The sequence below is a fragment of the Cervus canadensis genome, chromosome 33 (genome assembly GCF_019320065.1).
Source record: "Cervus canadensis isolate Bull #8, Minnesota chromosome 33, ASM1932006v1, whole genome shotgun sequence".
Taxonomy (NCBI): Eukaryota; Metazoa; Chordata; class Mammalia; order Artiodactyla; family Cervidae; genus Cervus; species Cervus canadensis.
In genome coordinates, this window is record NC_057418.1 from 37718006 (window position 1) to 37735306 (window position 17301).

A 17301-nucleotide genomic window follows, 5' to 3' on the forward strand; every position below is an offset into this window, starting at 1 on the left:
CCGGGCGGCCGCTGGGGGGAGCTCTGCCCCCGGGGTCCCTTCCCCCGCAGAGGCCGGTGGGGCATTCGCCCGGCGCCCCCCACCCCCACGGCTCTCTGGGTCCTGGTTCTGGCGTGCCCCTCTGACACCCCAGTGCCAGTGACAGAGTCCGCTCGGCCCCACCTGAGCCTCCCCAGGGGCCCCACCTCACCGATGCGCCCTCCTCAGAAGCGCCCTTCCCAGACCTCCGGCCTCGCCACGCTCTCCCTGAAGCACTGCCTCCCCGGGTGTCCCTGGAGGAGAGCCACCCTCCCGACACAGCACCACCTCCGCCGCCACAGGAAGCACCTGCCTGGCTCGCGCCTGAGGTCGGCCTACCTCATGAGGTGTCCCTGGCTGGACAGGGACGAGGCTGCGACTGCAGCGGCGGCACCGGCCAGAGCGCGTGCACCAGACCTGGGACCGGCCCAAGCAGCACGTGCCCCGCGCACGCAGTCCCTTCACCCCACGCCGCCGCATCTCCACTGACGCCGCAGTTCCGACTGCCTTCCCACCAACCCCTACCGCTTCCGCCCCACCGGGCTCCGCCTCTATCACGTCTCGCGGGACCAGCCCTCCCGCCCTTTCCTGACCCATTTCCGGTCTCTCAGCCGCTTCCTGCCCAAAAGGATGTTGCTCTTTCCTGGCGAACACCGCGGGCGCCTGTACTGCTCCAGCTCCCCTGGCTCATTCGTGAGGCCTGGTTGGCATCTGCCGAGGCCACAGCCCGCCAGGCCCACCTGCGCTAGAGGGGCCGGTGGCAGGATTTGCCCAGTGCCTGGCGGTGTCTGTCACCTGCCCTCTTCCCAGTGCCATGTGGGGCCCAGGTGGACCATCCTTCAACACTGGGGTGTGGTGACGCCAGCCTGACAAGGGAACTGCCAGGCGCTGTGTGCCTGATGGGGCGGGCATCCAGGGTGGGTGGGGCACACAGAGACCTGGACCCCGGCCTGGAAGGGCGCAGGCCATTTGACCGGTGCCAGGGACAATACCTGGCTCTCCTCCTTCAAGAGTGGACCCTCATTAGAAGCCATTTAGCTCTGGTCTTCAAACAAGTAGCTGTGCAGAACTGCTGTCTTCCAGTTTTGAAGGAAGTTGCAGTGATGCTGGTGGAAGCAAAGAGGGGTCCCAGAGGACGGGGTTGAGGGGGGCAGTGATAATGGCCCCTCCTCGCGAGCATCTGCACGGAGTGAATGTACAAGGGGCCTGGCTGGGGGTGGGGGTGGGGGGCAACCTCTCTGTGACTGGGAGAAGCAAGGTTCTCCTTCCACTGCAGGAACCTGTGGCTCTAAGTGCAGTCACCGCACTGGGGGTGGGAGGGCAATAGAGGGCAGTGCAGAGGACAAAGGTCTGTGCCCCCAGGGCCTCCACACAGCCAGGAGTGGAGACCAAGGAGGCCCAAAGGGCAGTGCCGACTAAAATTACTAGACGTTTTCTGGAATATCTGAGTCTAATCCCTGCCTTCAGTCTCTGCAGATACAAAACAGAAGACTGGATCATCTGGGTGAAGTCTTAGGGGAAAAATATAGTCATTCAGAAAGCATAACACTCTATTTTTTATTTATTTTTTGCTAAATATTTATATAGTGGAAGCTCCACCCCTTCCAGCATGTATTTTCTCCGTCACATGGTGAGGAAGCCTCTCTCTTGCTCTATGTTCTGTCTCCTGTGGTGTCCTTTGCACCTTCCCCTGCATGGGCTCACAGTCTATGAATGAACCAAACACAACAAGCCAAGGAAAGAAAGTTAAGTTATGTCAGAAGATTTAGAGAAACGTTTAGACTGTAGGACCATAACACAGTTCTGGACACTCTATACATCACCACCACTAGTGTCGAAGCTCTCAAGAAAGAGATGGGCAGCATGTCCCACACACATATGATCACAGGGTCTCTTTCCCAAAGCACCTCCTGTGGCCTTTGTGCTATGGACACAGGTCAAGAAATCTGAGCTGCGTGACTGATGCTCAGGCCTTCTCAGTTCACAGCGTGAGCAGCTGGGGTCAGATGAAGCCCTCGGAGGGTGAACACTGTTCTGCTCAGTGCTCCCTTAATTTAGCAGAGTGGCTCATGCCCGGCTGTGGGGTGCAGGGAGACAGGGAGGCTGGAAGAAGTCTGGTGTGCTGGCCAAGAGATGAGACAAGTTTCCATAAGGGCTCCCAAGACTATTCTAGCTGGTATCAGAGCTGAGCAATGGTACAGGGCCAACTGTGTGTTTATGGGTCAAAACCAGTTTTTCAGACAAGTGGCTTTCCTGCAAGTCATGTTTTAGGACCAGGTCCCTTCTGTTGCCTGGGTCCCCTGGTCTGAGTTACAGAAGGGCAGAAACAGGAGTTGTGTCCCTGGGGCTATAGAAATCGGTCTGGGAGTGTGGTCACCCTACCATATCCTGGCCCAGATGCAACTATGGGCTGCTCCCACCTTCAGGAGAGCTGGGGCTCAGAAAGGAGCGTGTGCCCAGGACAACGGGACGGACGGTGAGTATCAGCCTGTCTGCTGCGAGGCAGGAGCCGCTGAGAGGCCTGGGAAGAGGCTCACTGACAAGCGTCAGCGTTTGGTTGGCTCACAGCAGTGAGAGGGGACTGTGAGGCCGGACCGAGGACTCCTGTGGAGGCCACGCCAGCAGGATCTCTGGAGAACCGGATATGTTGTTGTCTGAGAGGAAGAGGGAGTCGAGCATGGACCAGCCCTGCATCTGCATCCTCTGGGGCCTGGTAGGAGCTTATTAAAGACCCACATAAAGAATGGATGCCTGGGAGACAGTTCCTACAGAAACTCACAGCCACCACAGGAACAGGGACAGGAAATAGCTCAACACAGCATGGGAGACACTTGACTGACCCTCCCAAACTAGCCTCCCAGCTCACTTCTGCCACAGAGCTGTCCCCATCTACAGTAATTATTATAAACTCAAAAGAGTAGAAATGAGTCTTGTCAGTAGAACTATGAGCTCCATGATCAGCTGGGACAGTGTTTCCGGGTCCGGGGGAGGCTATTGCTGTCACATCATCGCTGGCTCCCTTGGAATGGGCATTCAGACACAAACGCAGAAGCAGAAGGCTTTGAAGGAGTCGGCTGCATACAAAGCACCAGGTCAGCCTTCCGTTTGTTTCTCCACATGTGATGAGAACATTTGTGCTAACACTAAACAAAGACACGGTATTGCCTCTGAGCCTTTGCTGTCCCCATAATGGTGTCAGTCACATCTGTCGGCATGGGTTTCGTGGGATGCCATTCTGTGTCCTCACAGTATGTTCTCCTGAGGCTAATAATTTAGACTCAGGTAACTGCCAAGATCACTGGAATAAAAAACCATATCCACACGAGTCTGTAATTATTCTCCACCCACCACCACCACTTCCAAGCCTGGGTTCTACCCTCTTCCCAGGTCACTCAAGATTTCATAACCCGCTGTCCTCCTGGAGCCTTGTTTGTGGCTCTGGGTGTTGGCAGCAGAGATGACCCCGATGGAGGCATCAGGGGCCCCCAGTTATGAATGGGCTTCCTGTGAACCTGGAGAAGCATTTCTGGGTATCCTGTTGGCCGCCCAGCGCAGTGATCCTGCCCGAGCCCCAGAGACTGCCTGCGTCCTAGCTTCATTTGGGAAACCCAGGTCTGAGGTCAGCACCCTCGGGGGAGCAGCATGTCCTCAGGGGAGGGCAGCCCTTTGTCTGCGGTGGTTTAGACTTTGCAGCTTTGAGGCAACGAGACTATGCCAGAGGTGACATCGAGGTTAAGGACCTGCACAGCAGCAGCCAGCCCTGGAGGGCAGGCGCCTTCCTGGGGTGAGACCCCAGCACCACTGCCCCACCTCGTCTTCTGCCCCCTCTCCTCCGGGATAGTCGGGACTAAAGGGAGCCGGAGGCCTCCGGCATCCAGCAGAGCCTGTTGCCTCCCGGCTCCCCCCTGGTTCAGTCCTCCCTGTAGCCTCAGGTGAGGATTAGGTGCGTTGCTGCTTAGAAGGGGATTGGGCACCCAGGGAGGCCGGGCTTGTCCCCATGAGCATCTTCAGATACAGAGAACCCAAGCCTACCACAACTGGCCGGAGCTGGGAGGATGAAACAATGCCAAGTCACCATCAGAAGGGGAGCCATACGCTGACTCTAGCTTTGAGGCCTAGTTCTCAAGTTTCTAACATTGCTGGCTTTGCCTCAATGCAGAGTGAATGGAAAACCTCAATGTGACTAAAGGGAGCCGATGGCTCCCTCTGCTATTGGGAAATCCCTAATACATGATTGTTGGAGACGTTTCTGGGGGTCTCCGCTCTGCCTCATGACTGCAAGCCTCAACCCTGGATCTGGGCTGTCCTGGTTCCACGTCCAGGTCTCAGGCCACAAGCACCATCCTCAGGCTGTCTCCCTGGCTGTAAAATGGGGTCAGTAACAGGCAGGAGGCCTGGACGAGGTCACTAGTGCACAGAGGCACGTTTTAAGTGGTGCCCAGCACCCGGCAGTACTGTCTATCTGGTGTTAGGCACTGTTATTATTACAAATGGAAATTTAAAAACAAGATTAGTCATCGGTGTGGAACCCTCCCTCCGCCACGAGTGAGACTCCAGGGCTGAGGCGGACTGTGCAGAGCGCAGCTCCCACGCCAGCCCCTGCACCTGCCTTTGGGCGCCGCCCTCCAGCCCAGCGGGGGTCTGGCCCAGGGCCTCCTGGCTGCAGCCGGAGGTGGGGCAGTGGACGCTCGCGGCCCCCGGGGCCCCGCGCAGTCCAGCGGTAGCAGGTGATGGCTGAACCCCTGACCTGGGTTGGGCAAGTGGAAAGTTTCACTTCCCTGAACTCACGAGCCCCCGAGTCCTCGCACAGCGGGGTGGGTGCGAGGGAGAATGTGGCAGTGTTGGGGGCCCTCTCCCTCTGCTACCCACACTGCCCTCAAGTCCATTTTCATATGTGCGGCTTCACCGTGGGTGTGGTTTACTTATGAGTAGGCCCCCGCCGTTTAGGGAAAAGCCTTGGAGTCTGAAGACCAGAGAGCTGGCCTCGCCCATGTGTGCGGTGGGACCGCATGGAGTGCCGGGCTCAGGCCCCCGCTACTCAGCAAAGCAGAACTGAACCGCAGGCAGCTGCCCCGTGGAGCAGCCGGAGATGTAGGGTCGTGACGTCCGGCTCAGGCTACGGGGGACGGAGCTGGTGGCGGCTGTCAGGGTCCCAGGACAGGGAGGGCCTGGGGCACCGGCTTGGGTGAGCTCTAAGGTGTGGGGCTCTCAGGTGCCGAGGGGCTGTGGGGACAGGGTGACTGTTCAGGGACGGCGGTTCGGATCCCGCCAGGAGGCTCAGGTGAGCCGCAAAGGCGGTGGGGGGCCACAAGGAGGGTCTGGCTTCTGCCAGTGCCTCAGGCCTCCCAAGTTCCCACGCGGCCACGACACAGAAACACCTGTCCGGCTGGCGTTCGGAGACAACCCGGGGGACTCAGGAGCATCTATGTGGGCAAGGCGATCAAAAGCTCGTTCCTCTGTTCTTTATATTCTATGACCTTGAAAGAAAAGTTAAAACATTGACGATGTTCTTGAATGCTAAGAATGAACGACTCTTCCAAAACTATCTTCTCAAACTTTAATGAAAACTTTAGCATGTTCTTGTAGATATCACTCCTTTACATCAGGCTTTGTAAATAAATTGGCTATAGCGATCTGTTGACTCAGAATGTGTACTGAATCATTCTGATAATCACCATTGGTTAACAAACAACAGTCCTTGTTCTCCTGAGCAGACAATTTATCATTTCCTCTAATTGACTGAATGTCCCGTCTTGCCATTAAACAAAATTGGAAAAATTGATCTCATTATAATAGACTTCAAATGTGCAATCATTTATGAACCTATCTTACTTTTTTTCTCTCATTGACAGAGGTAGTTGAAATTTGAAGGTGCAAATGGATTTCTATAATTCAGTGGATCTTTAAAGTTCAAGGATTTCAAAATAATGAAACTCTTCCCCATGAATATGCAGATGTTTCTCTATGGATTTTGTTCTTTTGGCTTCAAATTGAAACACCAACTACACCTGAGTGCAAAGTCATCTTTAACATTACTTTTCCAAAGCTGGACTTTTGCTTTACATTTGTGAACTTTTTCACTACATGTTAATACATTTCATTATACACACTTTGAACCTCACATATGTCAGTTAAGTGAACAATTTTTGTAAGACAATACTATCATAAACAAATCTGCAAATGATCTCTCACAAAATGTTGTGGTATTTTTTTTCCTAATTTGTTCTTTTGCTTTAAAACATTTGGTTAAACTTCGTTAAGCAGTCAGGCATCTTAGAAATTCCAGAGTGGTCTTCAGATTTGGTTTCTTCTCATAAAGATAAAACTAGATGGACCAGTATGGCTTGGATTTTACTAATTCACCATTTAGATAGCACTTGTAGTGTGGGAATTAGAGCTACAGGAATATTTTTTAATATACAGAGCTTCTTTCTGTGATTAAAACTGTGCACTCCTTGAACCTCAGGTTTCCAGAATGAACTCTTGGTTCTCAGCCTCCCACCTCCTCTGACTGCACCCACAGGACTCGTGGTCGGACAGATGCAGGTGGGGTTTCCATCGACCTCATCTGTTTCACACACTGCTTTTGATCCCCATCCAGATACTTGTTACGGTACTGCCTTCAGGACAAATTATGTTCTTCCAAGAATTTCTCTTCAGGGATTCTACTGGGGCTATCAACAATTACTAATGTCTACACACAGAATCATCCATCTGCAATTGGAGCATTTTGAGTTGACAGTCATCTGGATCCGTCTTGTCTCCACGTTGTCAGATGTGAGCATCTCGAGAGCACGAAGGAAGCGTCTCTTCGATTCCCTTCGCCTCACTGCACCCAATCATGGTGACTTCTGCTGTGGCTGCTCAGTGGATGAACCCGTTTCTAGCTCCTTAAATTCAGTTTGATAATCTTTTAACTAATCTCTTAAAATAGGTTTGTTTACTGAGACGTGGATGGAGAGGAGGTGAGGCCAAGCACAGAGGTGTCGGAAGGACTTCTCAGTCTCTAGCTAGTGTGAGTGGATGGGTGATGAGGCCACCAACGGAACAGAATCCTGAGAGAAGCCAGCTGGAGACGACAGAGAACGAGTCCAGCTTATGATGTCAGTCTGAGTTGCTTCTGGGGTTGACAGATGGGAATATCCAACAGGCATTAAAGAAATGAAAATAAAAAGATCACAGGATATAGGTGATCTTTGAACACATCAGTAGGATATTGCACAAATATGTTATATGTACTTATTTTATATATATATATATATATATATATGTAATGTGCTACACATTTGTTAAAACAGCAAGACAGATTTTATCTGAACTACTGCAATGGGGAGAGAAACCTCAGTATGGAACTGGGCAGCATGGAAACAAAAAGCCTTTGGGCCACACTGACTCCTGTGCCCGCCAGTGCCTGCAGGACTGCGGTTCTGAAGGGCCCATGTAAGCAACACACTCCTAGGGCCCAGCCCTGCCCCCTCTCACCCGAATGTCGTCCAGTCAGCACTTTAGCATCAAAGGCTGAAGACATTAGGAAGAACAGGATGCAGATGGAGGAGGGGAGTTTTTATGTGCAGACAGGAGAGTGGGGGCTTGCAGGATGTGGACAGAAAGGTGGACCCTGCAACCTAGAAAGGCATTCCTGGGACAGAGGAGAGGGACGCACACTCATGTCCGTCCAGGACAGTTCTGTAAACGAATTGAGGGGCAGGCAATGTTGCATGTGCGCCCATGTGCGCCCAACAGCCACAGAGGCACTGGGGCAGCAGAGAGTGACGCAGATGATGCCGGCGCCAGAGTCAGGAAGCTCAAACTGGTGTCTGAATATTTGGGTAGAAAATCACTCAACGTTTTGAATTTTCCCTTTGCATAATTTTTTATTACATGTACTCTCTTCTCTTCCAGAATGCTCACTCATCAATATCTCCTTTTCGCAGTTACACCTATTGGAATTAGAGCTCTGGCTTTTGAATGGTGGGCTGTAAGAAGACCTCTAGGACAGTCATGGCTGTTGCTCTGCAGGAATGAGCTCAGCTGTCCCCCGTGAGCAGCTCTGATGCCACCACAGTCCCCGAGATGGAGGCGGGGGTCCTCACGCTGCTGTCCCTCCAGGACTGAGTGCCTCCCTGCAGTGGGTGTCCCAGGCCCCAGAGCAGCATCCGGAGCACATGGGTGCAGGAGGAGAGCTGCTGAATAAGGCAGCGGGTGACACAGCAGGGAGTCAGACCCAGTTTACTGCTAATATTGTTGTTCTATCACATCCACTACCCAACCCTTACTGGAAATAGGCACACACGTCTGCATCTGTCTTTTAAGAAACATTTTATTGAAACGACACTATGTACAGTGGCGTGTTTGGTTCTGACAAATGCATTCACTCAAGGAACCCACGTGGGTGACAGAAGGCATGTCTGCCACCCCAGAAGGTGCCTCTGTCCCTCCCCAGACAGGCCTGGATGCCATCAGACTTCTCTTGTCACAGGCTTCTTTGAATTCTTCTGGAACTTCCTGTAATTTGTCATACATTGTGTACTCTTTTCTCTCTGGCTTCTTCCACTCGAGATAATAATAGTTGAGATCCATCAATGTCACTGTGTGTGTCAGAAGTGATCACCTCTATCAGTGAGAAGTGTGCCCTGTGGACATAGCCAGAGGGCCTCCACAAAGCTTCTGAGACATCCCCATGCAAGGCATCCTGTGGACATGTATGTTCTCTCTCTGAGATGAATATCTGGAAGTGGAATTTTTGAGACATAGGGAAAATGCGTGTTTGATTTTTTTAAAAAGTGCCAAATATTTCCCTAAACCAATCCATTTTACACTCTATTGGCCGTATTTGAGAGTTATGGTCAAATCCTTGACAACACTTGTATTGTCAGTCTTTTTAAGTTATTGGCATTCTAGTCAGTGTGTAGAAGCATCTCATTGTGGTTTTAATTGCTTTTCCCTGATGATTAATGGTATTGAGCAATTTTCCCTTTCATACTGCCATCTGTGTATCTTCTTGAGGTGACTGTTCAACTACTCTGCCCATTTTTGGCTGTTTATCTCTTACAATAAATTATAGTAGTTCTTTATGGACATGAATTTGAGCAAACTCCAGGAGATAGTGGATACAGAGGAGCCTGGCATGCTGCAGTCCATGGGGTTCCAGAATCAGACATGACTTAGCGACTAAACAACACAGAGGTTCATTATGTTATGGAAACACAAGCTTCAGACGCGACTTAGCAACAACAACATAGTAATTCTGTATGTTATGGAGACACAAGCTTTTAGTATGATATATGTACTGTAAACATTCTTTCCCATTCTGTGACTTGTGTATTGACTTTCCTAATGCTGTCTTTTGAAGATAAAATATTTTTCTTCATTCAGAAAGAAAAATGGTTAACTTAGTTATCTCACCCCCAAATTTTCAAAGTATAGTTTCCTTTTAAACAACTAGAGCATACTGAATGGATGCATTCCACATCCCTGAAAGAAATATGCTACTTTGCTTGTTTTGCAGTAGAAGGTAAATCAGTATGGTTTCACTTAGGAAGGTTTCATTTTCATATTTTCTCACCTATCTGAGATGTATTTCAGCCACCCAGGGCTTATTTACTATAGATGGAATGTTACTTGACACACCTGGGGACTTGTCACAGCATTATGTCTGGCTCTCCAGGTCCAAAAGCAAAGTTTCGGTTCTTTAGTGGAAAGTTGAGCATTTTCGTGGTGGCTAGCAAATATCTGTAAACTACAAAAGCAGGGTCCTTCCTGGATAAGACGAGGCTGCTGGATGTTTGAGGACCATTCCGTAAAGAAAGGCTACAGCAGGAGGGCAGGATACCAGACAGGAGGTGGCAGCAGCTTGAGAGTCAGGGTCAAATCTGAGACATTTCCAGGAAGATGCTTGGACGCAGCCCGTGGGCGCAGACCAGGGGCTGAGCGCTACCGGCAAAACCGCATCAGAGGACGGTGACGCTGAGCCCACTGTAGGCCAAGCTCCAAACGTGGAAAACGTCTTGTACCGGCAAAACCGCATCAGAGGACGGTGACGCTGAGCCCACTGTAGGCCAAGCTCCAAACGTGGAAAACGTCTTTACTGAGTCTTACATTTCAGAGAGAGAAGCGTAGGAGCTGCACAGTCATTCTGTTACATTTCTGTAATTTTCCTTTTCTTCCTGCCAATAGTTTGTTTTGTTATCCAGATGGGTGACTACAAATTTAGTACATAGTGATTCAACTTGGAGCTTCTCTCTATAAACAGTTGCTACTGAAATTCAAGTGACATGCGACAGCCGTTAATGACCTCAGGGTCGTAGCCCGTGATATGCCCACAGCGGCTTGCAGCCTGCAGGCACCCAGGTCACTGGGTGGACACCCCTGACCACCACGCTCCCTGAGAAAGGGGACAGACATAGAGAAGAGGTGGTCACTCGGACAAAAAGAGCAACAACCTAGCACCAATCTAGTAAATGCTGGTAATTTAATATGGTTCCGTCTAATAGTACCAGCACCAAGATTGCTGCCAGACATCTGAAAAGCGATCCTTTCAAATGTTGAGTTGTCCGCACCCCACTTGAACCCCTCCTTCCAACTGAGGCATTTGTAGGTGTCAGCACGTCCCACAGATTTCATCCTTTCCACTGTTCATCCGTCAACCGTTTGCAAAACACTAATAATAGAACCTTTATTATGAAAACATCCAGGCACCTTCCTCCCAAAGTCCAAACTCCAAAGTCACTTCTACTAATGAAAAGGAATGCACTCCCACATCTGAAAAGAATGCCTTTAAACAGAATGTCAAAAATGAGCAGAAACTGTTTATTCCAGAATTTGTTTAGACCACCCCCTCTGCGGCAAGGCTTGGGTGGACCACAATCACATTCTTGCTTTGTTGTTTAGAAAGATATGGTATGCCAAAAGTTGTGCAAACTCATGACATATGCCACATAACATGAGTCATTTTATCTTTCAAATACCGAAAAGGAACCTTAATAGCTATTGTGCACCAGTTCCAGCCTGTCAATAACCAGCACTGTGACTGGGACCAGCCCTTGTGGTTCTTATTATGATTGCAAGACACCCCTCAGCACTAGCTATTGGGAAACTCGAAAACTAGAGGTTCGTTACTTATAGGACCTGGAAATTACATGGCATACCTGGTACCACACTGCGAGGTCAGGGCAAGGAGAGACAGACAGAGGAGGGAGGGAGAGAAGGGTCCTGGGGGGCTCCGGGTGGGACCTGGGGTTTTCCTGGGCTCCCTCTTTACCAGTGGATTTAAAACAGAAGAGCAGGAATTTAAAATGCAGGAAGAGAGAATAAATCAAGTGGTCCAATGACCAGTCACTGAAATCAAACAAGATCTTCCAAACAGTGGCACCTCCGTGGGGGAGGTGGGCTGGCCCTTTTCCCAGGAAGCCTTTCTTGAAGCTTGATGCCCACTTTGAGGTGGGAGTCTTGGCTATCCAAGCTTAAGTCAGGCACTTGCATTACAAAAAAGAAAAATCCAACCTGGTAGGTTCAACCTGCCCTGTGATGCCAAGTCATCAGAATCAACTGTGAGGATGCGGAGGATCAGGTAGCTGATGCGTGAAGTCAGGGGTAAGGGGTATTGCAACTCAGAAAGCATGGATCTGAAAAGGACTCTAGTCACAAATCCTGTAATAATTACACACACAGTAGTCTGAAATTCGATCTATAACAACTGTGCCAAACTTAAAGGGTCCTGCAATAAAACTAAGTCAGTGACCTTGGGGGCCCAAGGAATCTGGTCCAAGATTTGGGTGACTTTGTAGAACACTTCACTGTCTTGGCCACCTGGTGTAAGTAGGTTTGAACCTGTTCTGAGTTGGGGGTTGTCTTACTCTCATTGAACCCTCTCGTGGTCCTGAGAGTAGGTCAGTTCAATAAGATGTTGTGTCTCTTTTCAGGAAGTGGTGATGCAGGTGGATGCCTCACATTGGGCCTATGTGGTGCACATATTTGCCCAAGGTTTTTATTAATAAGTAATAAATTTTGAGTCAACTCTGGGAGTTAGTGATGGACAGGGAGGCCTGGAGTGCTGCAGTCTATGGGGTCTCAAAGAGTCGGACACAACTGAGCGACTGAACCGAACTGAACTTAATAAGTGCTTCCATGGAAACAAAGGAAAAACAAGGCTTAGTGATTGGAGCAGACAACAGTCCCAGTTGTGGAGTTCTAAGGCCGCCAGTCAAGATTTCTAAATGTTGGGTTTGAAGCATCTTCAGATGGAGTGAGGCATGCAGGGGCAATCCGAGAGCTTCTCTCTGTTTGCAGCTTGAATGTCTCCGGGATCCTTCTGAGTGGCCACACAGCAACAGGCATGGAAGTGCTATGGCAACATGAGCTGCTGTGATTCCTCTAAGTTTATATCAAATTACCCAGCTTTAGCTTGCATGGCTTCAGGAAAAGGGCAGTTTTGGTTCTTAATGATTCCAAGTCAGAGGGTGGGAGACAAATTGGGAACATTAGTTTGGAGAGCTGAGGCCTGAGATTAGAGGAAACAGGGAGAATTTTGGATCTAGTCTAGTTTACAGATCCAAAATCAAAACCTCAAATACAATTAACAGAACTAGAATCTGATATCCACAACTGTATAGTAAACTTTCTACAGAAACATTTTTCCTTTCTATGATTGTCCCCATTTCTATTGAAGAAAAATAGTAAGACTAATTTGTTTACAAATTAAATGTAGTTTCAATAAATTGGCCTGACTATTTATTCCAACTGACCAGTTTGGTTCTTTAAAGTCTGCTTTGCAGACTCTTCTCACAAGGAATCTCAGATTGAATTTAAAGCCTCTGGAGGCTAGGAAGCCAAGAATTTACAGTTATATTGTGTCTGTGATACTTACAGATCTGGGTTAATTTCTCTCTTCTCAAGTTCTGAGCTTCCTGTACCCACCCAGAAGTGACCTCCCTTACTCTCCTGATAAGGCTGCCAGGAACCCAGTAAACAAACTATCAGGCTGGTTTTGCAAACTGTCTGGTCATATCTGAGTCTGCACACATTCTCAATACTTTCTAGTCAGGTTTTGGTAATTAAACAATGTTTCCAAGTGTGTCCTGTTATAAGGAGAATGGGTTTCCCAGGTGGCACTAGCGGTAAAGAACTCACCTGCTGATGCAGGACATAAGAGATTGAGGCTTCGATCCCTGGGTCGGGAAGATCACTGGGAAGAGGAAGCAGCAGCCCACTCCAGCATCTTTGTCTGGAGAATCCCAAGGACAGAGGAGCCTAGCAGGCCGGTCCACAGTGTCACAGAGGGTCGGACACGACCGCAGTGACTTAGCACACAAAGCGAACAGATTCTTACTCAACTTAACTATATTGCCATAAAAATAAGAATACTCACTGAGGGTTTTCTAACTTTGGAGAGATCAGGTAGGGAGAAAAAAAGATAAATGTTTCATCTTTGTTCACAAAGTTATACTTTACCAAATCATTTGTTATAAGTCATAGTTTAAGAGATTTCTTTAAATCTGGAAAAATCAAAAGATTAAAGAATCAAAAATATTCAAACAAAAAGTCACAAAATTATAATTATCCTCATTAGTTCATTCACTCCTATGTAATTAATTCTTGACATTATCACCCCTCCATTTGACATGGCCATTATTATCTCAGCAGCAGCTTTTCCAAATTCACTTTGTCCTACATTTTCCCTTGATAAATCTCCATGTTAGTGTTTTTCTTTAACATATTATTTAGCTATTACTATTGACTTTAAATAATTTAAAATGTATTTTTCTTAAAGTCACATTTGATATACCTGCAATCAGGACTTTTGGAAAAATTTATATAAAAATGAAAGCAATATATAACAGAAACTAACATTTAGTATAAAAAGTCATACACAAAACTGGCATGTCAAAAACAATAGAATCTGGTGCACTGTTGGTGGGAATGCAAAATGGTACTGATGCTTTGAGGTTCCTCAAAAAATTAAACAAGAATTACCACATGATCCAGCAATTCCACTTCCAGGTGTTTATCCAAAAGAACTGGAAGCAAGATCTTAAACAGATACTTGGAAGCCAGTGTTCATAGCAGTGTGGCTCACGGTAGCTGAAGTGTGGAAGCAACCCACGTGTCCATCCATGGATGAACAAACAAAAAAAATGTGTCCATCCATGCAACATAACAGTAGCTTTCAGCCTTAACATGGAAGAAACTCCTGACACCTGCTACACACAGATGGACCTTGAGCTCACTATGCTCAGCAGAATAAGCCAGTCACAAAGGGGCAAATACTGCCTGATTCTACTTACACAAGGTCCCTGGAGGAGTCACGTCATGGTCGAATGATAGGAATTGGAATGGTGGGTGCCAGGGCTGGGGGATGGTGGGAGTCAGAGTTTAGTGGAGACAGGACATCAGTTTTGCAAGAGGACAAGCTCTGGAGATGGATGCTGGGGACGGTTGCACAGCAACGAGTTTGCAGTTAATACAGTGAACTGTGAACTTAAAAATAAAGATGGTGATTCTTGTTTTATGTATATTTTATCAGAATTAAGGATAATATAAAGAACTTAAAAATTTAAATGAGGTAGCTGAAATTAAGAATATTAAATAAGATTACATGAGCTCACTTTCCCATTGACTGCTTCATTTACTTATTTTAAACTAGTTTTAAGGTAATTTTAACAAAGAAGAACAGTATAGTTACCATAAATGGATTAAAATGTCTGGATAACTCTGAATGTTTGAAAAATTCAGATTACTTATTCTAAAATTTTGCTCCTTGGAAACTACAAGAAGCAGCATGTGGTCAATGAAACTGCAGTAGGGAGCCCAGGAAGTCAGCCCTGGGTGTTTCTGAGCTGAGTCTCCGGGAAGCAAGGGGTGTGGGGGTGGGCGGGGGGCTCAGCGGGTTTCCAGCGGGATGGGGAACACTAGAGCTTCCCGGGCATTTCCACGCAGACTGCCTCCTGTGTTGCTGGGCGCTTGTATCTGGAAGAGTTCTAGAAGCATCCTGATTCTTCTGGGGCTCAAGAAAGGCTTGGTTCTGGGGTCTCCAGAGGCAGGTACATCTCTGAGGAATTATGTGAGGGTGACTGGATGCTGTCCCCACTGGACGGTCATCCGGTGGTGGGGGGAGCCCAGAAGCCAAGCTGGGTGTGAGGGTGGAGGCCCCAGCAGAGGCTGGCTCACCCAGCAAAGCTGGGGTGCGTCCACCAGAGGCCAGGGCTGAGGACCAGCACGGCTGCGTTCCCACCGACCCAGTGAAGCCTCCCTCTCCCCCTCCGCATCTGTCTCTCAGTCCCTCTGTCTCTCTCTCACCCTCCCCTCTCTGCAGAGACTAAACTATGAAGGAAATACGAGGTTATTTTTTATTGAAGAACATTCTGTTTTAACTTGACCAAATGCTGTCAGAAGTGCTGGACGCCATTTCCATTTTTCCAAGACGGGAAACCCCGTCAGGGAGTGGGCAGGCCGCGGCTGTGAGGGTGGCTCAGAGGGCGGGTGGCGCAGACACTGCCGGCCTCTCTCAGGACGAGGACCCAGACTCAGGCCACGCTCCGGCCTGGGCGGTGCCCAGCCGGTGGGTCAGCATCACTTGGCCTGAAACAGCTGAAGCTTGCCGTCCAAGGTGGCTGTGACGAGCTGCGGTGGAAATAAAACACATGTGGCTTCCACCCCTTTTTATTACAAGAGAAACCTGTAGAAGAATCAGCTTATAGGGGACATTTTCCTTATTGATATTTTATAGACCACAGAGCAAAAGCGTCTATGTGTTCAGCACGTTCTGTGCTTAGGCTTGATTAATCCAAACTGCACTGCGGGGCCATTCTAACATTTGTGAGTGCTGCGGTCAGAATCAGTCCATCTACACTACCCAGAGGGGACAGGGCATCCTGCTCAACGTCCCATGGTCCCATCCAACCATGAGAGCTCAGGGACCAAAGGCATCTGGTGGGCGGCCCGAGGTCACTGGGCCGAGGTGGCCCGTGAGGGGCCGGAACACTATGGGCCGGTGCCCCAGCCCTCACCCACGCCTGCCTGGCACAGGCGGGAGGCTGAGTCAGGACCCAGATCCGGGTGCCTGGCTGCCCCCTCCCCAAACCCCGCTCCTCCCTAGGGCTGTGTTTCCAGGGGCAAATTCAGCAGAGGCCAGCCAGCCTTCTGCCCCGCGCCTGTGGGCTCCAGCTGCCCATAGACTAGGGTGGGGGTAGGTGTGGGGTGGGTAACAACACAGCCGGAGGCTCAAGTCCAAGGTCAGGGCGCCGCTGGGGCTGGACTCTGCTGAGGCCACGTCCGGTCTGGCCGCGGTGCGCTCACCATGTGCTCATGTGCCCTTCTGCCCCTCCTGCGCCCGGAGGCTCTCTTCCTCCTACGCGGCCAACCCCACTGGGGCGGACCCCACCCTGGGGCTCCTTCAGCTATTCCCACAAATTCAGCCACAGCGGGGCAGGGCTTCGCCACATGAACTTGGGGGGTGGGGGGGGAGCAGGGCACAGGGGTGGTCCCCCCACGCCGCTTTCTGCTTTCCTTCTCCGTCTCCCAACTCCGCGTCCATCCAGCCTGAGCTTGTGCGGAAACGACTGCTGTGTGCTCTGACGAACCCGCCGGGGCCCACACGGTCAGAACCGAGAGCAAGGTGGACCAGACCGTGCGGGGCCCCGAGCTTCACCAAGGACACCCCCAGGGGCTGGAGCCCCGGTCTCACCGGGACAGCGGTGAGATTCCAGCAACAGGTAACGTGGGGGTCAAACACACGAGCCGGGGTCCCTGAGGAGCCTGAGCGGGGTCCCTGCCAGGAAACTGCTGGCGAGAACCCAGCGCTCTGTCCCGCTCCACGTGGCGCCGTGAGTCCAGGCCATGAGGCTGCCTGGAGGCCCCGGCCCCTCCCGAGCTCACAGACCCCCCTCCCAAGGTCACGCCCCCCCAGGCCATGGCCCCCTCCAAGGTCACAGCCCCCTCTTCCAAGCTCCCGGCCCCCCTCCCACGGTCAATGACCACTCTGAGGCCCCAGCTGGCTTCGGTGTTCTCATCACACCAGCACAGGCTCATCCCAGACCCCCAACTGTCTCTTTTCCCCAAAGGAAGTGGATTTTGTTATTTTAAACAATACAGTGGGGGGCTTCCCTGGTGGCCCAGGGGCTAAGCCTGCACTCTCAATAGGAGCCTGGTTCGATCCCTGTTCGGAGAGCTAGAGCCCACATGCTGCAACTAAAGATCTCCAGTGTCACAGCTGAGGCCAACGCAGCCTGAATAAATACATAGTTTAAAAATGACACGGGGGATGGGACTGCTTTCATCAACCTGATT

The 17301-nt window shown here is 50.1% G+C and overlaps 1 protein-coding gene and 1 long non-coding RNA gene across 3 annotated transcripts in view; both read right to left on the bottom strand.

Moving 5' to 3' along the window:
• Positions 1–13204, bottom strand: part of LOC122434037 — a 74457-nt gene extending 61253 nt beyond the window's left edge. The window contains exons 1-2 of the long non-coding RNA XR_006267222.1: positions 13147–13204; positions 358–12517 (exon numbers count right to left, since the gene is read on the bottom strand). This is a non-coding gene — a long non-coding RNA (uncharacterized LOC122434037). The remainder of the gene's footprint in view (positions 1–357; positions 12518–13146) is intronic.
• Positions 13205–15348: 2144 nt separating this feature from the next.
• Positions 15349–17301, bottom strand: part of WDR27 (WD repeat domain 27) — a 140806-nt gene continuing 138853 nt past the window's right edge. For both annotated transcript variants that reach the window (XM_043457174.1, XM_043457173.1), the window contains exon 26: positions 15349–15636. The gene's annotated coding sequence lies outside the window, so the exon portion shown is untranslated. The remainder of the gene's footprint in view (positions 15637–17301) is intronic.